Here is a 26,691-nt window from a genome sequence, read left to right as displayed (position 1 = left end):
AAACCACATTTTATGGCACTATTCTTACAAATAAATGAAGAGAAGAGAAGAGAAGAGAAGAGAAGAGAAGAGAAGAGAAGAGAAGAGAAGAGAAGAGAAGAGAAGAGAAGAGAAGAGAAGAGAAGAGAAGAGAAGAGAAGAGAAGAGAAGAGAAGAGAAGAGAAGAGAAGAGAAGAGAAGAGAAGAGAAGAGAAGAGAAGAGAAGAGAAGAGAAGAGAAGAGAAGAGAAGAGAAGAGAAGAGGTGCTGTGCTCTAGGTGACATTTGTACACCACAAACCTGGTGGTTATATAGTCTGTATCACTATGTGGTTACAAACACAAGGTGTCTACGTCCTAGCACCTCTCACATAAACTGTTATTCTGTTAAGTATTGGTAAAAAATGCTGTTTGAAAATATCAGCATCAATACCATCTTGAAATTCCCATTGCTTCTTCCTTTCAGAAAGCAAAGGATGGATCTGCTTAGCCGTCACACCAAGAAGATGCTAGAAATCATAGGCGTTGATAGCATTCCTGACCCAATTTGTTTTGATGCGTAAGCCCCATCTTAAACACTCCAACACTCTCTCGTGTAAATAAATAAGTTTTGCTTGGTTGTAGCCCTTTCAAAATATTATTAAATGTTGGAAAGTTATTAATATAATTTTATTAACTTTTTAAATATAACTTTATTAATATAACTATAACGGCAGATCTCTGTGGATCCCCGCTCCTCTGTACTGGGCCATCCCCTCCCCTTCTTGCCACGTGCCTGCCCAGGAGGGAACCAAGCTGCACAGCCCCTCCAAATTAAGTGGTCATGACAGCCCACGAGGCAGCATCGCTCGCCCAGCCTCAGCCTCTGGCTTTCCCAGCAACCAGCAGGGATGAAGCCCACTCCTCCTCCTCCTCCTCCTGCACGTAACCACAAGCATTACAAAACCCTCTGGTACAAGCCAAACATTCTGGGGTGTTATGTCACTCAGCAGGAAGGCAAGAAGCAAAAATGAGTATTTCCCCCCCAAAGCCCTTTGAGGGTCATTCTGCTCTTCCATCATCGTAAAGAACTCCTCTTTTTTTTCACATTTTCATGAATTTGTAACCAGCCTGTCCCCAGCATTCACTCAGAACATCACACAGTACTCGAGTAACTCATTTATCTCATCATCTCACTGCATAGCATGGCAAGATACCTCCTGGTACATCCCTGAAAACCACACGACGTTGTGCAGCACGTGCCATGACAAGCAGACATCCTGGCTTCTTCTACAGTGTTCGCCTGTCCATGCAGCTGGGAGGCTGCAACTCTGCTGCTGATATGGCTGAGCACGAGGAGGAGCACGCAAACGCCCAGCAAAGATAAAGAAGAGATTCACGATGCCTGGCAAGTAAGTACCAGCACCCTTGCTGCTCACAGGTGCTCCTCTACGGAGCGTCTATACACCTACTAGCTGCCAAAAAGCACCAACCATGTCTAAAAACACTTCCTGTGCAGTTTGCAAGGCCATGGAGCAGGTTACACTGCGAGGTATTTTTGCCAGGAAAAGAGACAGACCACTTCGTACTTCTGCTTCACAATCAATACCCAGCCTACAAAGCACCGGGGAGATAAAACTGCATTATTGCTGCAGGAGAAGGCACTGATGGCGTTAGGAAAAAATCCCTCGCCATATAAGGGCTGCGAACATTTTCCCACTTAAGACAACGTGTGGGATCATATTCACAGACACAGAAATATGTTCTGTTCCCTGACACCCACAAGTCCTAGAACACCGGGCTGAAGTGCTGGCAAGAATAAGAACCATTTGTTAAGTACAAAAAATGTCTCACATAATTAGAGAACTGCTGAAAGCTACCAATTTAGTACTCAGGCTTTAAAATTTAAGAATTCTCATTGTAACAACAGCTCAGGCTCCGGTGCACCTAGAGATGGGAACGCCTAGCACACGCACCATGTGGCCCCATCGGCATACCAAGGCAAAATTAAACCAAAGAGACTTCGTCACCACTCAGCCAACACCTTGAGCAGGTTTTATGGCAGTGATGAAGGCAAGCTGCCCCGCAGGCGCTGTGAACATCTCGCCAAGCGTCCCCTGGGGAAAAGAGCAGCCCCTGCCTGACCAATGCACCCAGTCGAGACCCAGCGCCAGGTAGTGATGAAAGAGCACCCATCAGAGCAAGGGAGGACAGTGGTGATGGTCCCTCTCGTGGCCCCTAACACAAAAAAATGTGAACTCATTACAGAAGTGGGTCCCTCCAAGAGCAGGGTCTGGCATGCCATGCTTCTTCCAAGTTTCCCTAACTCAATTGAAGTCAAATTTCTAAAAGTACAAACGAAGACAACAACAAAGCAGTATTTTCAAGCCAAGAGCTGAAAACCACTCCAAGCCAACCCCAGCTCCCAGCTCAGCTCGGCTCCCCCTGGGGAGTACTGACACTTGGGGGCAGCGGCCACAGCCCACTGACGCCGCTGCTGGCAGGCGGCGGGCACACGCGCGTGCAATGCTGCTCATGACGTCGCGCAGCATGAACGTCCGAGATCATGTGGATTTCTGTTTCTGCTCCTTGAAAACGTATTTTATACCTGCAAGCTCGCTCTATTGATTGCTCTATTTTTAGTCCACGCCGTGTCTCTCAAGCATCAAGCTTCGGTGATAAACTGAGCATCAAAGATTCCACAGGCGTGCCTTTACACCCTAAGCGCATCGCTGCAAGAAAGAGCCACGACTGGCAACCGACGAGACATAAATGCTGTACGTTTGTTCCCATCATGGGCAATTGCACAGCCAGCACAGCCCCACAGGAGTCCCCCCCGCCTGTTTCACACGTCTGAATAAACCCTGTCGCTGTGTTTCACCCAACCAAGAGAGACTCCATTTTTTTCTGCCCGTTGTCCCGTCTCCTGTGCTTGGAGGCTGATAAACCTGCTTTCCTCAGGTTCTCTCTGTTCCAACTCTCGTTTTCTTTTTCCTCAGCAAAATATCTGGAAAAATAGCATTTCCCTCCAATAGGCCTGAACTCCCACAGCCGTGTATCCGTTTCACTCCGGGCAGTGCGTTAACCAAGGGACGACAGAGCTCTCCTCCCCTGCTCCGCCACCTCACCACACCGCCCTGAGAGCTGCTTGGGGCTGCTGCCCCTTTGCTTCCACACTCCCACACGCGGCTGCAGATCCGCCAGCGGCTGCCTCTCCTTCAGCCCAGCCCAGCCCAGCTCCACGCTCTTCCTCCTGGGCTTCCACCACGCCTCTGCCTCTTCCAGGGCTCTCAAACGGCTCGTGCTCGCAGGCGGGTATCTGCCCCACGGAGATGCACAGTAAAACATGTGGGATTTAGCTGCTATCAACAAATCGCTGCATTCCAAGGAAAAAAAAAAAAAAAAAAAAAAAGAGCGAGAGATCTGACAGAAAGCTAGCAGTTCTGAAGGACTTGTGCTAGGATTTGATGCAATCTGCCATGCCGGCAAATTAAAGCCTACAGAAACCATGCTAAAATTAGAGAGAGCTGAGCTGAAAACCAAAGACTCACGGTGGCTGCTGCAAATCCTTAAACAGGGCTTAATGCAACATTTAGGTGCTCGGTCTGTGCTTGGCTTACGCCCACCGAGGCCGTTCATTTATGCTGTGAAGTAGCTGTGAAGACCGCTTCTGGGACAGTTTTCCACCCCGCGCCTCCCATGGCTACCCAGTGCGGCCTTTCAGATACCGACGCAGCGGCCCAGCCTGTGTTTGATGGCCCCGAAGGAGTCGCACACCTTATTTTGGGTGAACACTTCCCCTTGCACCCCCTGCAGAGGGTCCGGCCCCAAGGCAGCCGGGTGCAGGCTGCCCATGGGGGGCTCCCTGGCACACCCCCAGCGAGGGGTCTCCCACCCATCTCATGACTGCCCAGCACATCAGGACACGGCCCTGCACTAGCCGAAGCTCTTGCACACCAAGATTCCCCATTTCTGGAGCACGGCAAGACCTCTGCTGCGCTCGGGGAGCCCCGGGAGGCACCCCCTGGGTGGCTGCCCGCTCCCTCCCCCCCGAGCTCCTGCTCTCCGCGTGCCGCGGCGCCTCAATCCCTGTGTTCGGGGCTCAGGATGCAGTTCAGTGCTCTGCTGTATTTCACATCACTGCCGCCTGCTCTCAGATCAGTGTGCACACCACCACGGCTCCGTACAGACGCAAATGCCCCAGGGGCTATTAATTCCTCATTAATCGGAAGTTTTGTGGCTTTACCAGCATGCACACGCTGCCGCCTTGAAATATTCCAGAGAAAACGGTCAACCTTCCTTTCAAAATCCCATTCGGTAAGCAACCGCTACTCGATCCATTTTTTAATCAGTGGCTAAGAAGCGTTTATAAATTCCCGTGGGACAAAGGAGTGATGAATTTTGACCTCCTCCTTTCGCTGGGCTCCCGCAGCGGTGGCAGCGGTGCCCGTGCCGTGTCCCGCAGCTGCCTCCCGCCGGGCTCCGCAGCGAGCAGCGTTTGCTTCCCAGCTGCCGGGCCCGGCTTGGGAAGCACCCGGCGCACGGGGTGCAATTAGCCGTGATGGCCTCTTCTTTGGGAACCACCGGAATTGGTTTCATGTGAAGCCGGTTTTAAGTTTTTCACATTGTTTGTATAACAAAAATGCGCAGAAAAGCTCCCCTGTGAGCTGTCTATACAACATCATTCGCATCACTGAAAAACGGTTTTATGCATCAAACACCGACCAAGGTTAAAGTTCGCAGGGACATCAAGCTAGAACGACCCACCGAGAAATTTGACGTGAAGGTCATTGATTTCATGCAGTTTTTTAAGCGTGCATTGCTGGAAAACGAGGAAACCTCCGTTCACTAGGATTGCATGAAAAGAAAAATGCATGACCTCCCCAGGAGGCTGGCTCCCGTTCCTTCCCATAAAACACACACCTATGAACCCAAAGGAGCATTAAAATTCTTGAAAAACAGGTCATGTTTTCCAAGACGCGCAATCTATCTACGATTACGTAGGCACTGAAATAAGCTGTTCCTATTTCTTTAACAAGTCTTGCTACTTCCAAAAAAGTGGCTGCAATATGCGACGTGGAGGTTGCCATGGCAAGCATACATTCCCTGTCGAGTATCTGAGCAAGCAGATGCGTAACAGCAAAGCCCACAAGATTAAGTCACTTCTCCTGCCACGGAACAATGGGGAGGAAAGCGCCCGGTATTTCGTCTCTTCCCAAAGACGAAAATCGCTCGCAGCACCTGAGGTTAACACCGAGGGCGGCACGTGGCCGGAGGCTTCGGCCGAAATTCCCAGATGTGCAAAACGAAGGGGCTGCACGGGAGTTCCCGCACACCCAAAGCGCCCAGCACCCCTATCCCCCCCCCCAACCGGGGAACTTCCCCCGGCACGACCCCTCCCCGCTCCAGCCTCCCGGGAGCCCCGGGGCCGGGGCACGGAGCCGCCCGGGCCGGGGCTGGCAGCGGCTGCAGGGGGAAGCCCGGAGCCGCGCCGGGGTTCCCGAGCCGCCACGCCGGCCCCGCAGCGCCGGCCGCGTTTCAAGCCCCGGCCGTGGCGGCGGCATCCCCGGGGTCGGGAGGAGCCGAGCTCGCGGAGCGCCCCGCCCGCAGCCCCCTGCGCTCGGCTGCGCCCGGCCACGGCTCGCCCTGGTGCCGGTGCCCGCGGAGCGCGGCGCGGCGCCGGCAACGGGCGCGGAATTTTCCAGGGGCTGCGCCCAGCACCGCGGCCGGGCCGGGGGCGACGGCGGCGCCAACCCGCCCCGAGCGCCCTGCGCCGCCGGTACCCGGGGAGGGGCCGCCCCCGGCCCCCCGCGGAGGCTCCGCGCATCCCTCGGGGGCTCTGCCCCCCGCTCCCTCCCCCCGGCCGCTACTCACGCTGCAGGCGGGAGCGCTCGTCCACGCGCGGCCGAGCCGCGGTCCGGGGGCGCGGAGCCTGCGGGGGCGCCGCCGAGGGCTGCCCGCGCCCGGGGCTCGCCGCCCGCCGGCCCCGCCGCGCAGCGCCCGCCCCGCCCCGCCCCGCCCCGCTGCGGGCGGCGCCCGGCCACAAAGGCGGCGGCGGCGGCGGCGGGGCGGGACCCGCTGCGCGCCCGCGGTGCGCTCCGAGGCGGCGGCGGCGGCGGCGCAGGGGCGGAGCGGCTCCGGGCGGCCGCGCCCTCCCGATGCGGGGCGCGGGGATGCGGGGCGCGGGGATGCGGGGCGCGGGGATGCGGGGCGCAACCGCCCCGACGGGACGCGCCGAGCCCGCGGCATCCCCGCGCTGGGGTCTCGGAGGCGCCGTTGATGCCGCGTCCCCCCTGCTGCGCCCTCCGCCTCCCCCCTGCCCTCCCTCCCGTGAGGCCGGAGCCATTTTCTGCTCCGGGGCTGGGCAGGGGGCCCGGCGGGGAGGGCGCCGGGTGCCCCCCGGGAGCGGCGGGGCACGGGGAGCTCAGCAGCCCCCGGCGGGGTCGAACACCGAGGGCAGCGTGTGGCCTCAGCCCTCCGGGTGCTCTTAGGGCAGCTCCCGCAGCTGGCGGGGCAGGTGCCTCTCCGTTTGCTTCCCTCTTCGTCTCCAACTGCCCCAAAGCTCTCAGCGGCAGCGCTGGCGCCCGTCCTGCGCGCTCGGCCTCGAGGGCTCGCTGTGTGCCGTGAGGCCTCCACCTTGCTCTCCCAGCACCACGGCGTTGGAGTGGGAAAGTGGTCGGTAGGAGCTGGAAGAGGATCACGGGAGGGTTTATACCAGCGCTGAGTTCTCCACCCGTGTTGGACGTGGCTAGTTCCTTGGTGGAGGCGACCTGCACCCGAGCTGCTCCCAGCCTCTCCCGCTGTCACTGTATGTGGAGCGGGGACTGAAATCCGGCCCCCAGCAGATCTTCCCCACCAACATCTTTTCCTTTGGGAATGGGGGATGCCTGCGGCACCCGTGGGGCTGCCTGCCCTGAGCTGGGGATGGAGCAGAAGAAAGTGCTCTTCAGTGAAGGCACATAAAGAAGAGAAGAAGCCTTTGCTGCTCTAACCAGCGGCACATAAAAGTGGTGCACTGCTATGTGGCACACCGTGCACACGGGCTACGACCCACCAGGGAAGGCAAACGGCTGCCTGGGTATGGCAGGGACAGCTTCTGGGAGGCAGGTGATGGAAATCTGCCTCCCAGGAGAGACGCTGTAAAAGGAGATTCTTTTGTTTTGTTTTGTTTTGTTATAACGGGGAGTTTTCCTCCCTTCATGCATATTCCCTGAAGTCCTGCTGAACATCTCCAAGACCCTGCAAGACAAAAAGACCAGCAACTGGGACAGCCCTGTAGTCCTTACCCACAAAGTACAGACAGCTCTTTCTGCCTGGAGAAGACAAGTGTTGAGGGGAGGAACCCGGGGCTGTGCCCAGGGATGCAGGTGGGAGCAGCACGGCCTCCCCAACAGGAAAGCCCCACGAGCAGGGGCCTGGGGCATGGCACAGGAGGGAGGCTCTGCCCTGGGCTGGGCTTTGCTTCCTGCGTCACAGTGTGAGGTCTCGGCTGCTGTCACCTGGCTGGCCCCTTTTGGACACCCTCGCTAAGTTCCTGTCCTTTGCGGGACAGGTTGAAGGTGGGTTTGGCCTTTGCATTGGTGGAGTTATGACTGCAGAGGGTTTTTGCTTCTTCCAGCTTCAGGGTTGTCCGTGGCCGTTCCGAGATGCGTGACTTTATGTGGATGGGAATGCAGGGGGAGGCTGCGGAGGCAGCAGCTCCCTCTCCCACCCATGGGATGGGTGTGTGAGGGCCTCAGAAGTGCCAGAGCTAAATAAAAGGGCTGGGAAATGCTCATGGCTGAGCCACTCAGCCAGATTACGGGCTCCCATTTAAGCAGAGTGACTTTGGTGCAGAAAAGCACCAGCTGTGCCAGGGGGAAGCCCCCTGCACCGTGCCGGGGCTGTGGCACCGCTGGAGGCGGGCGGCAGGATTCGCTCTCCTGGCCACACTGCTGCCTTGGGCACAGACACTTGGGTAGCGGCTCCCAGGTAAGCGCAGGCTGATTTATTCTAGTCTTGGGTTTTCGCACAGCTTCATTGGGTGACAACCAGCTGCTGCATCACCCTGTGCCGCGGAGAGCAGAGGATGCATTTGCAGTGAAAAACTCCAGAATCGGCCTCTGGCGATCACTAATGAAACAGCCTACAGTCAGGCCAGGATTTGGCATCCCTGCGAATGAGGTTTGGGAGAAAAGCCTGCTGCTTTTGTTAGCTGCTTATCAGCATATGTGCGTTGTTGGTCCTGTTTACAGATAACGTTGAAGTGGTTGCACATCACACAAAGAGCCTCAGGAATTACAGGAGTTTCATCGTGGTTTCACTCCCACTAACTGCAGCAGGGACACGCCAAAGGAGGCAAGCGAAGAGCAGGCCAAAATAGCTGCTTTCTGAAAAGATGAGGGTCCAGGGTATATCCCTGCTATAACACTGCTTCGTGCGCAAAGTCAATTAGTTGGGCTTCAGCATGGGTAGCGAAACCTCTTTTCACTGGCACGCACGTATAAATAACTCCACTCCATACTGATTTCTATTCATTCATACATCTGGCTAATTAAAGTTTTAAAATCGTGAAGTTCCTTCAGCAGATTTTATTGGAAAGCTGGATGTGCTCCTTGCGTGGATTCTGCAAATCTGGGTTCACTGGTGTCTGCTGGAGTTACACCAGCACGGCAAATCAGAGCACGTGCTTCAGACTGATAACCCCGATTTTTTCTTCTCATTTTTAAAGAGCCTGAAATATATGGGAAAGTAGTAGTTACTAATGGCACAGTTCCTTGCACTTAATAAATGGTGGTGCTACATAGCTTTAAAAATTTCCCCTGTAGAATTCCCAATCTATTTTTTTTTCCTTCTGGTTGCGCTAAGTCTTCTCAAGTGCTACTTCATCTGCTTCTAGACAACGCCAGCCTCCCTTCCTGGAGGCTTGAAGGTTGAGAGGAGCGGATGAGTCATGGGCTGTGGTGGTGGAGATGGGGGCTGATTTTTGGGTCACCCTCTAAATAGGCCAAGGCTGGTGGCTGTTAAAAGTCCGCCTGGCTGCGAGCCAGTGCCCGTGGCTCTGACTGGGGCCTGTCAGCGTGGTTTCTGGCATAAAGCATCAGTAACTTCTGAAACAAGAACTACCGATGGCAGACCTTCCTCCTGGGGGTCCTGGGGAAAAAAAGCAGGGCAGGGAGGGTGGCTGGGCAGGAGCAGCCCCGTCTGAGCCGGGGTCAGTGCATCGCCGCACTGTCACCATCACTGCCATCGTCACTGCCACCACCTCCACCATTACCATCGCTGCCATCATCCCCACCATCACGGTCATTATCACTGCCACCATCGCTGCCACCATCTCCACCGTCACTGCCACCGTCATTGCCACCATCTCCACCATCACCGCTACTGCCACCATCACTGCCACTGCCACCACGATCACCACCATCACTAACGCCATCACCACCATCGCCGCTTCGTGTCGGTGCAGAGGCATTTGTGCAGCCCAGAGGCAGCCAGTGCTTATCTCTTTTCTGACATTTTGAAGAAAAAGGCTCTGAGGACTCTTAGTCCTTGGAAAAACCTGGGCAGAGTGAGGCAGAGTGACACAGGGGGCAGCTGGAGGAAGGGATAGGTGACAGGAGCAGACTTCACCGGGACAGTCCTTCACACCTTTCTGTTTACCACAGGATTTAGGAGGTGCATAGAGGTGTGAAACAGTATGAGTAAGATCGATTAAACATTTTAATGGAGACCAGAAGAGCAGAGGAACCCAAGACTCAGCTCCAAGCCTGCCATGACCAGCGCAGCTCCCACCTCCGCAGGGCAGGCTGCCGCCCCAGGAGCTGGTCCATCTCCAGTATGATTTGGGGTTTTTTGCATTATAACTGAGATATTGGAAATGTTTTCATATTAGCAGGAAATCAAGCATTCTATCAGCGCTCTGTGAGCTTTCGTCTCTTCTGTGTTGAGCTTCAAGGGCAGGCTGCAGCTATGACAAGCTCATGAGCTACGACGAACTTTGGCCAAGGCTGCTATGAAAAGTAGATTGCAGGTGGAGAGGAGTGAGGGATGCCAAGGGGCTGAGGTCTGGTCTGGGTGCTCGCTGGAATAACGTTGGATATCTGTATCCCTGTGCCCTGTTTCAGGACCGATTTGCATGAAATAGGTCAAAAATTGAAGTTACGTTGTATCAAGCCGGAGCGCGGTGCTGAGATGAGCCAAGGTGCTTCTCCATTTACGCAGCCACTTGCAGATCTTTTTAAATAGCCCTTAAAATTGCAGGTAACCTGCTGGAATGCTGGACATGCAGTGCCGGGGCTGGTGTCGGGGGAGCAACGCGTGCCCCTGCTTCCATCCCGTTTCCCTGACGCACGGAGCTGCCGCCCACGGCCGGATGCCCGGTGCGCAAAAGCCCTCGCTCCTGTTTCATTGCAGCCCAGAGAAGGCTGAGCTCTCCAGGTCGATCCAGCAAAAAGTATTCAAATGTCTGCTTCAAACCTAATTACAGCTGTCTCTTAAATCCATAATTTCATCTAAATTTGCCACAATTCATTCGTGACCTCCCCTGTCAGAGCCGCCGTGTGAAGAACAGCTGAAGGTCACTCCTAACTCCGCGGCGAGCACAGGGAAATTAGCGTGGCTTTGATGCAGAGGCTTCCCACCAGTGTTTTGTGTCAGCGCTGGCAGAGTTGCCGGCTATTACATTTTTGCTGTACCTCCCATCAAAGCACACACACGGCGCTTTCCACCGAGTGCAGGAGGAAGCGGATTCGGCTCCCCTCCTCTGCTGCAGTGGGCTGCACTCTGCAGCAAGCGTGTGTCAAAAATACATTGCAGACACTGCAGCAGTAACAAGTCCTCGCCACGTGCTCCAGCGTGTTCCCACACAGTCAGTGGGTGTTTGTCCCTGCTTGTGTCCCCCTGCCCCTCGGGGTGCCCGTGTGCCCCCAGCCAGCTGCAGCACGCGCCGTGGGGCGAGGTGCAGGGGGGCAGCGCTGCCGAGCCCCCACCGCAGGTGCTCCTGCCCACCACGGCTCTGCACCCTGAAATGCTCCGCATCCCGAGGTGCAAAACAGCACGAGCAATGAGCAGTAACCCCACGACGGATTTGTAATAAATTGGCAATACGAGCAGAGACCCTGCCAGCCACAAGGAGGGTGCTGGCCGGACCTGCGGGGGTGGGCTGGATGTGCAGCGAAGGCCCCCACGCTCCGTGCCCAGCAGCAACAACACCATCAGGTAGCGCCTCGCCTCCCCACGCGAGCCCAAGGGGTGCCCAGCACCATGCCCGTGTACACCAAGCAGCGTGTGTGCACTGGGCGGGGGGCTCGGGGAAGCTGCGCCAAGGGAAAAGCCTCAAAGGAGGACGCAGCGACAGGAAGAGTTACGGAGAACGTCCAAGGGCAAATACCTCGTCACGGACACGAGCGATGTAAACCATCTCCCCGGTGATCCACCCCTACTGCTCCCTACAGGCTCGCTGCTACGGGCAGTCCCGCTTTCAGTGTCCCGGGAAGCTGCAGTTTTCCCACTCAGCACTCTGTCCATAACACGCCTTTCAGCTTTTTTTAAAAAAAATACATATTTTCCTGACAGCCTCTTATTATCCACAGGCACCAAGCTATCAGAAACACTCCAAGTCATTTCTGGGGTTCCGACAGTTTGACGGCTCACCCTCTTTGTGCCTCTGGGGGTGGTTCGGGGCCCTTACCCCACAGCCTGCGCGCCCCAGCTGGCAGCGCTGCCGGCAGGGCCGAGGAGCGGCCCAGCAGCCACCTAGGTTCTGGTTTATTGCTGCCTTGTTAAGGTTATTTTGCAGCAGGGGTGATATTTGTGGCAATCAAATGTACCCACAATAAAGGGCTTTGCAGTTATCAACCCCCTGAGCCTTATTTTGGTATTCAATCAACCACAGAAACATTGATTTTTTTTTGCACATATTTAATACTGTGAACCTTATCCCTTATATAAAGGAGGTGTGTATATATAAATATATTACATGTATTAAAAACACAACAAGAGGTGATGGGGGCATGGGCCTTTAGGGACAACTTAAGATCACGTTAGCAGAAACCCCAGCTCTTCCTCAGCCCCGAGCTCTCCCTCAGCCACAGACATTTATGTCCCCTAAATACGTCAGCGGGCTTGCGGGCGAGAAAGGAAAGAAGCCGATAAACTCATAGCATTGACCTGGGCAAACCCACGTGGAGTGAATTAGCTTCCCCTCACCTTCAATGGCTCCGACACTGGCTCAGCCAAAGCCACCCCACTTGTCTCGACATCGTCACGAGTGACCGTGGGGGCCGCAGCCGGGAGGGCCCAGTGCCACCAGGAAGCAGCGTGGGGCAGCACGCGGGTAGGACCACGGGACATGGAAAACCCCCTCCAGAGCTCAACTGTCTGCACCCGAGCTCGCCTTCCTGCTCAGCCCGCCTGCAGGAGGAATCCCCGTCACTCCTTCTGCCTGGCTGCTCCGTAAGGTCGCAGGGACGGGCACACAGATTTTACTGCTTGTTTTTTAAAGGACAGCGGAAAGGCGCAGGGTTGTGCAGAGCGGTTGGCACCAACTCAGCCACCCTGCCCGTGACCGCAGCCGCAGCCCACCTTGCTTGGTCCAGCCTGCCCCGAGGTCAGTGCCTGCATTTCCTTCGCATTTAATGTGAGGTAGGAGGGAGATGGAAGAAACTTTCAGTGCATTCTTTTTTCTTTTCTTTTTATTTTTTTATTTTTTTTTTGTCTAATACCCTCTTAGCATTTAAAAATAGAGCTGTTACTAAGCAATGGCAGTAAGTAGAAAGCAAAGCCTATTGAGGATCATTTCTGTGAACAGGTATTTTTCCCAGCCTAAGTACTGTAAACATTGTGGGTTGACAAATTATGAATCAGAGCAATCCTTCCCCATCACAAGCTGCCCCTGTTCCCATTATCCCCAGAGAACAATAGCAGTGATGATCAGGAGGTGTTTATTTTTGCTCTGGCTTTGAACACCTGGGTTTGCAGGTCAGATTCTCAAGCCTTTCCGCACAGTTTAAGATCTTAAATAAATAAATAAATAAATAAAGATTAAAAAAAAAAAAAAAAAGAAAAAAAAGAAAAGGAAAAAGAAAAGAAAATGGAAAAAAAAAAGAAAAGAAAGATGAATATCAGCATATAAGGGTGTAAGCGTGGTGGGCAAGAGCTGTGAGAACTGTCTGCGATCCTCGTGTCGCGGAGCAGCCCCTGCCCTGGGTCACAGCAGGAGCAGGGGCCAACACTCCCGTGGGACTCTGGCCGCCTGCCGCCAGGTTATGGGCTGAGAAGGGCGCTGAGAACATACAGAAATACACCCCAGGCCGAGGGACCACCCGGCCAGCAGGAGATGCTCAGGCTGCGGCTGTCACCGCCCGACACTGGCTGCTCCCAGCCAAGTGCCTGCAGGCACCCCGGCACGTATTCTCGCTGGAGGTGTCCAAGGGAAGCGTGTGTCCCACAGATAAATAGTAGAAAAGAAGCAGCACAGGGCCCCACAGAACGTGTGGGAGCTGGGTGCGGCAGGGGGCTGCATTTAGGGGCCGAATCGAGCAATGCCTGCTCTGCCGGCCCTTTGGTGACAGCGTGTGTTTGCTATGAGGCTGCGCTGGCTGCAGAACCTAATTTATGAGAAATTCGGTGAGACTGGGTGTGCCTTCGGCTGTCGCAGGGCGGCTGCGGGCACCTCCCGCCTGGCCACGAAGGGTGCTGTGTCAGAGAGCGGCACCCACGGGTGGGCATCAGCCCGGCCACGGCCCCGGTGGGTGCCCCTCGCTGCCAGCACAGCCCGTGGCTGCTCCTTCCATGAGCTGCGGCGTGCGTGAAGAAAAGTAACTACCGCCACCCTCTTTTTTCCACACCTGCAAATTTCCATCATCCAGATGGTGTCTGAGAATAAGAAAAATGAGGGCAAAAGGGGAAAACTGGTGATGGAGCAGCACCAGCGGCTGCAGCCGGGTGCACCGAGCTGCCTTTCACGGGCAACCCCCGCTGCTCACCTCCAGCCCCGTCCCCCGGTGCCTGGACTGCAGAGGAGCCGCGGGGAGGAACCGGGACGTGGGCGCACGGGGGCTCCGCGCCGCACCAGCGCCTGCTCCTCGGCGGCATCTCACTTCCAATGTGACATTGCAGCCACCCGTGTTCAATGAGTAGCTGTGCTGGCTGAGCAGCAGCACGCGGGTAGTTCCTTGGTGGGAAAAGCCCAGCCCAGCGTGCGTAAGGTGAATTTTTAAACAGTGTCTTTATGGTTGCTGCAGTCGCTGGGGAGGTGACGCCGTGAAGACCAGGGAAACCCTCGCGGCCGCCTGTGAGCCGCCCGTGTGGCAGCAGGGTAGCGGGTGCCTGCGTGCCAGCACGCCGGGTCCTGCCCCGGTGGTCCTCCAGAAGCCGCGCACGCCCTGCTGCCAGCGCTTTCGAAGCCCATTTAAAAATTCTCCCCACTTGCGATGCTTTCCTCAGATGCTGCTATCCCAGGATTTCTCCTGGCACTAAAACTTTGCGTGTGTCGCAAATACCATTTTAATGCTACATGAATCATTGCAAAAATGCTTTGAAAGGAAAACGCATGAACTCAATTCCCTTGAAAGGAAAATGGGTGAACACGCGCGGCCCTGGGGCCACCCCAGCTCAGCGGCAGCACGCCCCGTGTGCTGGCTGTGCCCCGCTGGCTGCAGGGCCTTCTGCCAGCACTGCGCCTGTGGCCTCACCTTCAGGCTGCTGCAAAGCATCTTTCCCCGTGCCCTGGAAAAAAAAATGGCCTTAAGCTGCATCCCATGAGGTGCTGGGGAAGGCTTCTTGCTCCTTGCAGCGGGGACCCTCGGGTGAGGGGCAAGGGAGTGGCCAGACAGGGCAGGGCTCCGTCCACTTTCACAGGGCTGAAGAAAGCACGAAAAGCTAGCTGAGCTGTCCAGGTTCTAACAAATTGTTTGCAGTTGCATTATTTTATTTCTTACAGTGGGGAAAATTTGTAAGATTCATTACTGCATACACTAATTACTTCGGTTAAGTGTCAAAACTGCACAATTTAATGTTGTGTTTTCATATATTAAAGACATTAATTGCCAGCAAACAGTATGCCATGACTAATTCTTTTTTTTTTTTAAGAAAAAAAAAAAAGTAGAAGAAGAAGAAATCAATATTAAGTATTTTTACTATTAGGAGCTGAAACAGCACAACATATCCGAAGTCAATGTTTCCCTACTGAGCTGTGCTGTTTAAGGACTCAAGGCTTAGCAATTGCATTATTGCTACCCAAACCATTATTGGCTCTGTGAATCACGTTACTGCCAGGTTACAGCACATGAATTAATACAATAATAACGTGCAGACCCAGGAGAACACAGGCAGGCACCAGCTGCAGGGGCTGGGGCAGGATCCGGGGGTGCAGGCTCAGGGGCGGCAGGCAGACGAGTGAGCCAGTGGGGGGGGCACAGACACTACTTCCATTTACCTTGGGGAAATTGTTGAAATCAGTGACTGAGTGGTAAATTGAAAGCAAAAGGCAAATATGGTTGCAGTGATGGAGGGGAAGGCAAAAGGCAAGAGAAGCTGCTTACTTTGTTCTCCGCTACAACCTACACATTCCCTTAGTTCCTTGTACTTCTCTTGGCAACACGTTAAAATAAAGGTCATGTTTGTGCCTGTAGGTGACCCGGTCGCTTTGGGGATTTAACTGCGTATTCTAAATGTCAGTGTGAATTTCTAAACAATGCAGGTGAAAATGGATGGAAAGAAAACGAGAGCTTGCTCCACAAAGCCTGCCTGCACACCCAGCCACCGCGGGTCGTCCACCTGCAGGATGGGGAGCAAGAGCTGGCGGGTGGCTCCTGCGAGCAGAACACATCCACAGGAAAATAAAATATCTCGCTGGCTCCTATCTCTTCCCAGCAGCAGAGGTTCGAGTTTGACTTAAAGACGTTCATTCTTTCCCCAAGCCAACCGCCGGCAGTGTCCGAGCCCCCTCCACTGCCTCTCGCCGGGCTCTCACAAGGGCACAGCAATGTTTTTTTTCTGCTCATGCTGACCGTAGGATGGCTTCACATGCAGGTGGGTCAGGCTGCATGGGCAGTGCTTCTGGAGTCTGCTCCTGGGCAAGGCTGCTGGAGGAGCCCAGGCAGATACGAGGATGCGCGTCCCTCCAGCGGCACGGGGCGCTGGCAGCTCTCGGTCTCCCTCTGCTCCTTCCACGGTTCTGCCCCGGGAGCGGAGTTGGAAAACTGAATATCCAGCTTTCACTCCAGCTTCTTGTGCAAATCGCTGTTTAACAACTATCTCCATTGAATGCTGCAGTGTGTAAGTAGCATTTCATACCCCATAAAATCAAAGTCTCACTTCATTTAATAGTGTCATTTTTTATGTCACAAGACACTGAAATTGCCCTCGTAAAGGCATGGGAGGATTTGCCTCTTCACTGCAGGCTCTTGCCCTGGCAATGTGCAGTGCACTCTGTCTGCAGCCGCCCCAGCAGCCACATGCCTCCGAGAGACGGTTGGCTCCGGACATTGACACCCAAACTCTTCAGCAGGTGGCATTTTCCAGACACTGTAAGAACATAAATTTCCTGGGAAATGGCTGGGTTTCAGTCACTCGAGCACTTTTGAAAACTCATTTGTACAGGCAGTAAAGAGGAGCACCAGCTAGTAAAGGGATCTCAGCTGAGGACGGATCTCGGAGAACGTTAAATACTGCTCTTGCAAGTTGGCACCAGAAGGTGCTCGGGCTTGAAGAATTCCTGTTCCATGACCAAAGTGGAATAACAATTTCTGTCTGGCTGCAGTTGGTCTCCCCCTGTTCATTTCCCCTCCTTATTCATTTTTCTTTTCTACACCCATTCTTTGCAAGTCAGATCAGAAAGGACAGTCGGATACATTTTTTTAAAAAAGTGTGTATTTGTGAATAATCTTGTGCCTTGTCAGCCTCCCTCATGATGATTAGGAACGAGGCTTGGACAAGACGCAGACTGAGTAATATCTGAAGCTGGGGAATAAAAATGACACCTTGGGTAGATGTTTCTTTCTTTGATGATAGGGTCATCGTTCTTCCAGGCAAGCCTGGTTCACGGGTCCTTGCTCAAATTCAATTGCCCATTTTCTTCTGCCTCAATTTTCTGCTGCTGATTGAACTGAGCATTGCCTAAAAGCCCGGAATAGCAGTGAGTGTCTTACGTTTCCAGGTAGCCCCTGCATCTTCCCAGCACAGCCTTGGAAGCAGTTATCTTCAGGTTTTCAGATGGTACAGAAAGGCAGCTGTAATTGTCATCATTTTGTCTCTACAGTTTCTCTGTGCAATCCCTCAAACCAGACTGTTCAACAGGACCAAATTTTAATTCTTAATCACAATTGTGTCCTTACCAGCGTTCAGGGCATCTTCCTACATTTAGCAAGCAAAACAAAAACCCTGGAGGTTTCTATATTGCCTTTGACTTGTGCTTGGATTTTGGCCGTGCATGGTGTGTGCCCCTGCGAGACGCACTAGGCCCGGGAGCAGCACGGCCGCTCGCGAGGCCTCACCCTGCTGCCTGCGGCCCTCCCAACCCTTAACCGCACAGGGAAATGATGACTCCAGAGCCCATTCCTTTATTAAAGCAACAGCTGTCTCCACGGCGGGCATGGCTGCTCTAGCGTGAGCCGTGACCGATGGCATTGAGTGTGTGCCAGCGGCCTGGCACAGCGGCCACTCCTCCTGCCACGGTCAGGGCTGGGCAGCGCTCACCTCGCCAGAGCCGTGCCGTCTGGAGGCCCAGCAGCTGACAAAGCGTGCTCGACAGTCAACAGGGAGGTGTGAGCATCCCCCGGGAACTTGTCCCGACCTAAAGCAAGGTGCTTGGATGCCACGGCCACCGTCAGGGCAGCTGCATCTTCTCCCCGCACGTTTTTGGGCACTCTGACATGCTCCGAGCATGGACGCATGGTGCTGCTGCTTTTCATACAGCTGCTGCCAGCACCAGACCTGCACTAGACCTCCTTAATTTCGTGGTTTTCTCTATCTCTATCAGAAGGCCGAGACCAGCACCAGTAGAGGTCTGGAATATATGAAACTGGAAGAAAGACCTAGAGAAATTGGAAAAATATCTGCACTTTTCCTACAAAGTATTAAATATATGAGAACTGAGGTTTAAATCCTTGTTAGCTGAAGTTATTCTCCTGAATCCCCCACTGATTTATGGTAGTTGAGATTCCTGCACTGTGTCTTTATGACTAGATTTATGATAAAGTCTCTTCTCACAACAATCACTATCACAGCCAGTGTCAGAGTAAGAGAGAAAAATATCATTAAATACAATAATCGACATTTTCAATTAACCAAGACTTTGCAGAGGAAGAAAGCAGCTTAGAATTGCTAGGTCTGCTAGAGAAAAATGGGTAAAAAGCACAGCTCGTGGTTATAAAAATTGTAGGATGTGGCTGGAGAAGTCCAGGCATTAAAACTAAGAGTCATGCATTAGAATTATGAAAAGGAATGAAGGATTTGTCTGTACTCCGTGCTCTTTTGTGTCAAAATAACCGCAAGCAGCAGTAGGCAAGCAGAGGCTCTCCGTGACAGAGGCAGACAGTGCAGCCCAGGTTCCTCCATCCCCCTCTTCTGCAAACCAGGCAGGTGTTTTGAGCATCCAAGAAATCCCAGAGTTCAGCTCACGGGCTGCAAAAAGTCAGATGGGATGACTGCAAGGCAAAGCAGTCACACGCCAACGCCTATGCTGCCTCACGAAGATGCTGACGAGATAAGAGGAAGGGGCTGAAGCTGTGGCAGGACGAAGTGGGAGTGCCCCTTCTGGAGCCAGATCCAGGTCACTCCCGAGGCTCTGAAACCTCGGGTTTAAAGAAATCCTGCTTTTTTGAAAAGTTGCACTCTGATCTGCTCTCCAGTGGGGCCCATTTTATGAATTTCTACTCAGGTAGAAAATGGGGCAATAAAAGAATTCAAAAACTTCCATTAGAGTTTGCTGCCTTGTGCATAATTCAGCACCCAGTTGGCAGCGTGCGCACGCGTCCGTGGTGGATGTGCTGGTGCCGGCACGCCCTGCGGGGCAGGCCTCCCAGCCTCCCACCCTGGGCTTCCCTCATAACGGGTTAAAAGTACCCCAAAACTGGCTCCAAAGTACCGAGATGCTGGATGACCTCAGAGTTTCCGTCTGTCCCCTGAAAGCAGGGCAGCACAATTAATGTCCACGTGTCCGTCTGCCCCAGGAGACCAGGGCAGCACCATTAATGTCCACGTGTCCATCCGTCCCAGGAGACCAGGGCAGCACCATTAATGTCCACATGTCCGCCTGTCTCAGGAGACCAGGGCAGCACTATTAATGCCTGTTGGAGGACAGGCACCTTCTGTTAGTCCCAGCACCCGCGAGTCCATGTGAATTCTGGATTCAGGTTGCTGCTCTGAATTACAGATTGGACGTGCAGCTGAGCTGAAGGGCAGCCAGCCCAACCCCTGCTTCCTCCAGTTTAAAACCTCTCCACGTCCTCAGAGCCTCACATGCGTGCGATGATCAGGATCTTCCTGATCTCCTGTGTTTATTTTTGCTTCCCAGATTTCTGTGTTTCAAGCCAGGGTGCTGTGATGTCTGCCTGTTGTGCTTCTCGTGACGGAGCCCAGGCAGGGCCAGGTGGGACGTGCACCCTTCTCCCGGAGCTTTCCACGAGGGACCAAATACCCCAGCCAGCTGCAGTGCCCAGCAGCCAGGGGTTTAGCAAGGGGGCTGCGAGGGTCAGGCTCATTGCAGGAGACCTGCAGGGACCACGGGCACCAAACACCCACAGCACCAGTCAGCGTGTCCTCGGGGGAGTGGTCGCTGTCTGTGGCAAATTATTCAGGAACTCCATGTTCATTTTCTGAGTAACTGCATGAGCACCAGTGCAATGCTCAGTATATATTTAAATATATATTTTTAAATCATTTCTTCCTCGAAAGTTTCCAGTCAAAAACTTGAATTAAAACATCTTGAAACTTCAGCTAAAACCTCTTGAACAATAGTGTAAATAATATTTTGCTACTGATACAATACACATCCCTTTCCCCTTATTTTTCTAAGACCATTGTTTCCGCATTTGGACAAAGTAAGAGCTTTCTGATTTTCCATACGAAATGTTTAAAAAGCATCTTTTGCTGCTAAAAAGCAGCCCATGGCCACCAGCCGATTGTCTCCATCACCGAGTCACCACCGACCTTCTGCACGGCGGCGAAACAACAGCATGAAGCGTGGACGGACGGGCAGGGGGTTAAAGCTGAGTGCCTGCGGTCCCGTGCTGTTGGCACGGCCCAAGTGCCCCTCGGACACATCACCGAGCGACCCGTGGCAGCTCTGCCCTCCCCAAAGCCAGGGCACCATGCGCCTGCACCCCGTGGTGGCAGCGCGGCAGCTCTGCCCGTGGGCAGGAGGGGGGCTTTGGCCAGGTGGTGGGACCATCCCCATCCACCGAGTGTGCTGCTGGGCTTCTCTGCATGAGGCGTCCTGCATTTTCCTTCCCCTCAGCAGGGGAGGCATTCCTACATTATTCATAGATAACCTTTCTTGTCCACGATCTAGGGCAGACATGGTGAAAAACTTGACTTAAAAAATTTATTTTCTTTTGGAAAAATTGCAAATGAATATGAAGAAAGATCTTCTCTTGCATTAGCTGCTCCGTGTTCCCAGCCCCTCTCACAGGGGACACACATTGCACGTGTCCCAGCTGAGGGGGACGGGGATGTGGCCAGGGGGGGTCACTGTTTTTCTTCTCCTTTTGCATTGATGCGGTCACAACTGGGACACTGCCACCTCTGCAAGCAAGGGGCACATCCCCCAGCCCTCCGGTCCTTGTTCCGCGGCAGGGCAGAGGAAGGTCGAGCTCGTGTCCTGGGGCCAGGTGGCTGGCGTGAGCCCTTCCGCACATCTCCATGTGCCTCTCCCTGCAGCTTCCCTGCTATGAATCAGCTTTCTTACACAAGGACTAACCTAAAACCCTACATCTCTTTACAGAGCAAAATAACGCAGTCAGCACATACTTAAGGGGGCAATTCCATCAGCTCAGACGTGCCTGTCTCCCAGTTTCATGCCCCCCTTGAGCACCTCTGGAAGTGCCCTGGAGCTCTTCTCCCCCCTCAGCTGTGCACCATGCTGCCCTGCATGGCCCTGAGGGCGGTCAGGGTGGGTTGGCTCCCACAGCAGAGCCCCAGAGGAGACAGCGGAGCTGCACAGTGAAAGGACGCCACCAGGAGACCCCCCTCCCAGCAAGAGGTTCCTCAGGGACGCTCTGGAGACCTTGGGGCTGGAGGTGGCGCGGGCAGCCGCTGGGAATCGAAAGGAGGAGCGCTCATTGACACACGGTGCTTTGCTCCTGGGCCTCCGGCTGGTTTTGAGAACAGACCCACAGGGATCACACACGCACTTTATGCTTTTAGAGGCACGCAGTGCAAGATCCTACTCTAAGGACTTTTTGAAGACCTGCGTGCTACGAGGGTGAGCAGCGGGGTTTGGGCTGGAACTAGGCCATACCTCCCAAGGCGAGCAGAAGAACAGGCTGCCACTGATCCTGCCCTCACCACATCAGAGCAGTGTCCCCATGTGCCTGCAGGAGGAAGGCCAAGAGCCTCCAGAAGAGCCGCAGCAGGGCTGGGCTGCGGGAGCAGGGCGATTACTGTCTCACCTAACGCACACCGTGACAATTAAACGAGCTGGATGGCACCAGCCAGCAAGGCACTTTGTGGCACTAAGTCTCGCTTTTCCCTATAGCCCTGCTCCCAGTATCTGGGAAGTGGAACTTAATCTGCTGCTGCGATCCTTTGACAGACAAATAGAGGCTTCACTTTTGTGACGAAGCGCGGGGTAAACCCAAAGCAGGCAGCGGGGCTGTGCAGAGCTCTCTGGAGATGGGTGGCCAGAAGCAGGACACACCGGGGACAAACTCCAGCCCTGCAGGCACCCAGGCCCTTCTCTCCTCCCCTTCCTCCACCAGAGAGCAGCTTTTAGTGGCCTGCCAAAGGTATTGCCGCGCTTGCCACAAGCTTCGTGACGGCGGCGAATTAACCACACGCCTTCTGAAGCTCAGGCTCGGGAGCCACAAGCCGGCTTTGCCAGGGCAAGCTGCTGCGAGCACAAAGCTCTGCCCAGCCGGGGCTCCCTCGGTGGGGAGCTTCTTGCTTCTCGCTCAAGCTCTGTGGCACCAAGTCCCCCTCGCCCCAGCCGTGTGGGGTTTCTTGGGCTCCGTGGAGTTACTGCTGCTCCGGACAGCCACCCCCAGGCCGGCCCCAGCCCCAGCAGCCTGTTTGTAGGAGCACCACAGAGCCACTGCAGCGTCTGACACTGCGGGGCCTGGGGCAGAGCGGGTGCAGGAACATCAGCGTGTGAAAAATACCATGAGAAATAAAGCCAGCATGAAACAACCGGCAAAACCCGAGATTGTGCTGCACTGTATTTATGGCATTTAATATCTCCTGTATTTAATGCTGCAAAATAACCACGTTGTCAGCAGCGTAGCAGCAGCAGGGAAGTGGCAGCCGTGAGGGCAGCAAAGGCGAGCACGAAGGGCTCAGACACACACTCGGGCAAGCTCCGAGGTGCCCAGCGGCACCTGAAATAAGCCGCCTGCAGGCTGCAGGACCAGGTGTCTGGCCGTGCCGCAGGGGCAGAGCCACGCGGGGTCCCAGGGCAGAGGGGTGCACGCGGCGTGGCTGGTGCCGGATCAGGCATTTCACAGCCCCAGGACCTCAGGCAGCAGAGGTCTGCCAGGCACCAGGCAGCTGCCACCCCTCCTCTCCTTGCAGAGCACGTGGGATGTAACAGCAGGCAGGTGACTGAGAAATGCAAAGTACTGCCCGAGGAACAGGAGAGGAGCGCTGGAGCGGCTTCGCTGTGGAGCAGCCGGACCCACGTCCCTGCACATGCGGCAGTTACTCTGCTCTCCGCTGAGGCAGCTCAGGGGCTTTTTCACCCACTCGATCATGGCAAGTTTTCCAAGGCAGCTTGCATAATCTTTTTTTTCCAGGCTGGGTTTGTACCAGCTTTTTTTATTTCTGAACAAGAAAGAAAGGTCTTGAAAATACCCTGCTTAGACAGATCTCAATCTGTTTGCTCCTGGCTTTGCATCCTCCCTCTGGGGAATCAGATGCTTTTGCAAGCTCTACATCGTTAATTGAAAAGTAAAACAAATGGAGCGGGACCGCAGAAGGAGCAGGTGCAGCTCCTGCCCTCCCACCTCCGTGCTCTGGGCGCCAGCATTGCTGCCACACCGTTACCTGGCTTTCTGGGGAGCCGCAGCTCCCCACAGCTCCCAAAACGCTGGAAAATCCCCGACACAACCAGACAACCCCAAGACACAGCCCTGAAAACTTGCAAGCAAAGCTCCTGTATTGCTTTCTGCCACTTGCGCCCCAGGCACGAGGGCCGGTGCAGCGCAGCATCACAGCACAGCATCTGCCCGCCCGGCCCCTGCCGGCCCCCCTTCCAGCTTGCTGGCCCCTCTGGGTTAATTTTGGGGTGAGAGGAAGGACCCAGCCCCTACCACCACGCTCTGCACCTGCAGTGCTGAAGCGGGGCGAGGAGTTGCTCTCTTCCCCCAGGAGTTACGTCCCCAGCCCCTCGCACACCCAGCCAAGAGCCGTGGCACAACGAGGGCTCCCCAAACCCCCTGCGCCCATCGAGGCACCCGACGCTGGCTTACCGTGGGCAGAAGGCTCATCCCTTCCCTGCCGGCAGCGGCCCCGTCCACACCTCACTCAGGCAGCTCCTTGGTGCCGGGCAGCCGAGGGTCCCGAGGGCAGTGCGGGGCGAGAGCAGCCTGGAACGGTCCGCGGGATGCACGGCGATGCGGGGAGCGCTGCAAAAGCCAGCGCCGTGTCTCCTGCCCTCCGCCGGGAGTGCGTGACAGATCTTAACATGAGCCAGCGCACAGAAATAAGCAGCCGACAACACCCCCGAGATCTCCAGTCTCTGTTAATTACCGTTATAAAGGTAAAACCAAGTAGACACTGAGCTCATGCTTGATTTAAACATAACATTAAAAAGTGAAGAACAAAGGAAAACGCTATCTTGGTTTCCTGCGTTTGGCCGTTTATTTGCAGCTTTAATGCGTTCCTCTGTTTGCTTTGTCTCCGTGCCAGCGGCGTCCCGGTCCCTCTCCCCCCACGCCGTGTGATGGATTTCGCTGTACGGACGGACCACGGGGCTCCCGGCAGCGCTTTGCCCCCTCCGGGGCCGGGGGCTGCTCACTCGGGCTCACCTCGGGGCACCCCGCGGGGACGCAGCCGGGCGCCGGGGGCTGCAGCCCAGGGTGCGTGGGTGCTGCGGGGAGCACGGTAGCCATGGGAACCCGGGGTTTTAAAGGCTGGATGCTTCGTGCTTCATCCCGAATTGCACTTCCCTCACTCAAGCGGCTCGTGATGCTCTCAGCAAAACATCGGGCAGCAGGAGCTGTACCCCTGTGTGGCGGGACGGATGCACAGACACAGTGGGATGGACGGGCAGGTGCACAGGGATGCGGAGCCCAGGTCCTGTGCCTATTGCTCTTGGTGGTCCGTGCTCCCGTCACACCCGCTGCTGAGCATTGTCACCAGCTCCTGGCATCCCGCTGCCCCCTCGCCCCCAGAGACACAGCAGGACCGTGGAGCTGGGACCGCTCACAGGGCAAGGCTGGTCTGGGTGCCCAAATCCCTGGGAGGTGCCAAGGGGAGGAATATTTCTTCATCCCTACCTACACTTGGCTGCAAGTGAAAAGCATTAAGTGGCCCCAACTGACGCTTAATTTGTTATTTTTATGAGCGAGCTTGGTGCAGTTTCCCCTGTGACTCCCACCAGCTGGTGGATGCTCATGCTGAAGATTCAGAGAGTGGAATTCAGAGCTGCGGAGCAGGCAATGCCACAAAAAAAAAAAAAAAAAAAAGCAGCTGCTCTTCACCCTGGCGTTGCTGAAAAATGAGAGACGTGAGCTCGGATACAAGATGTAGCAAATGCATTCCTTGGAAACATCCTGGCCAGAGGGACAAGGAAACTTGCTGCCTACCAGGCTGCTGCCTCGCGAAGCAGCGAGGATGTGATTGCATTGGAACCCCCTTGTTTTGGCTTTCCCTCAGCCTCCCTCGGTTCAGGCTGCCTGCTGACCGAGCACTTGCTGTGCCCTGCGCCACGTCCCCCCCGGCGCCTGCCTTCAGGTGCCCTGTGCCCTATTTTCAGGTTCTTACCACGGGACCCCGAGCTCCCGGCGAGGAGGGGGCACCCACTGCATTCCCATCCCCACGACAGCCCCACGCGTGGGACTTTGTCCCGACCTCCGGTGAGGTTTGGGGTCATTCCTACAAAGCACGACCTGCCACCTCTGCCATGCTCTGCAGGCCCCGGGGCTGCGCACCGGCGTTTTAGTGCACGCCTGGTGTGTGCGGTAACTGGCTCGTCTCCCTCTTCTAATTGTCATTGTTTCCCGACTGTAAATCTAAAATTGCTACCTGCTGTACAGAACTGATACACCGGTAATGGTTTTGGAGTTGAATCCAGCCATAAATCATTATTAATTATTCATTTGGTGGTTGCACACTTAAACAAAATAATGGCCTGGGAAAGCCTGAGTCACGGTGTTGTATTTACAGTGCATGATCTGCCGATTAATTGGAAGACGTTCCCAGTGCAGAAAAGCAGGGATTGTATCACATTAATTTTTGATGGGCAGAAATTCCACAGATTTAACATTAATATTAAGCTTGCTGCGAATAAACATTTCATTAAAACAAAACTTAATTTTTCATGTTAGCACATCTATTTACTTTTCTGCCACTCTGCTATAAAAAAAAACACGGAAAGCCATTCATCAGTGAATAGCACACGGGAGCTGAAAATCCCCTCCTGGCTCTGGGCCCAGTGTCAGGGCCCTGCTTGCATCTTCTCGCTGCCCCGCTCGGTGCTCGGCCCCTCACCTCCTCCTGCGCCTGCAGGAGCACCCCGTGCCCTCCAGGAGCACCCCGTGCCCTCCAGGAGCCCACCCCATGCCCTGCAGGATGCCCAGGACACATCCACTCGGGCCCATAATGGCACGTTTAGGCACAAGAGGTCGGGGACAAGAAGTATTCCTGCTGGAATACTTAGTTTGGGCATGTATTCCCAGTTTTACAACAGCAAAGCTTCAGCCTTGTGTTTTCACCTCTGGTTTCTGTATAAACACAGAAGGTATTTTCTTCCAATTTTTTTTTTTCAACTTAATTTAACTTTTATTGGACTGAGCAAGAAGCTAGCCTCGTTCCATCTAATAGGAAATGTAGATCATGAAATGAGTTCCAAGGGGGTTTCCAGATAGAGCGAGGGGAAAAAAAAAAATGTCATAAAAACTCCAGTTATGAGGTTTCCTGAGTCTTAAAAGTAAATCCTGTCAAATATATTTAGTTTAAAAAAAAAAAAAAAAAGGAAAAAAAGATCAGACTACATCACTAAAAATTACCTGCAGAAGAGGGGCCGGGGGGAGAGGTTTGGTGTTTCAGCAGCAGCCTCATCCCCACTGCCGGGTATCACGACTTGGGTTTCAGGCCATGGGCAGGGGGAACCCAGGGGAGCAGGAGGAAGGAGGGATTCGGGAAGGCTTTTGCAGGCACAACACAGCAGGTTTTCATTCAGCAGACACCCCCATGTCCGGTGAACCTCCCCAACACCAGTTACAGCCCCGTGATCCACCCAAAAATACACCGCCTTTCTCAGCTCCTGTTCCAAAGCGACCCTTTGCGAGCGCTTCCCTGCCTGCCAGCGGTGCCTTCGCTGTTCCCAGCTCGTCTTCCACCGCAAACCCCAAATCTCGCTGTTACCGTCACTGCCG

The 26,691-nt window shown here is 54.6% G+C and overlaps 1 protein-coding gene across 5 annotated transcripts in view; it reads right to left on the bottom strand.

The window, feature by feature from the left end:
• Nucleotides 1-24,523, bottom strand: part of LRRC7 (leucine rich repeat containing 7) — a 180,470-nt gene extending 155,947 nt beyond the window's left edge. Inside the window, exon 1 of one of the 5 annotated variants that reach the window (XM_083846790.1) lies at nucleotides 23,563-24,523. The gene's annotated coding sequence lies outside the window, so the exon portion shown is untranslated. Of the gene's footprint in view, nucleotides 1-5,830; nucleotides 5,959-23,562 lie in introns of those variants that run through there. The other 4 variants (XM_083846805.1, XM_083846813.1, XM_083846792.1 and 1 more) reach the window with 4 other exon arrangements.
• Nucleotides 24,524-26,691: the final 2,168 nt, after the last annotated feature.

This window comes from Anser anser, assembly GCF_964211835.1.
Source record: "Anser anser genome assembly, chromosome: 8".
In the NCBI taxonomy this organism is placed as follows: Eukaryota; Metazoa; Chordata; class Aves; order Anseriformes; family Anatidae; genus Anser; species Anser anser.
Note: the sequence above shows the minus strand (reverse complement) of the source record. Positions and strands in the feature narration are given on the sequence as shown.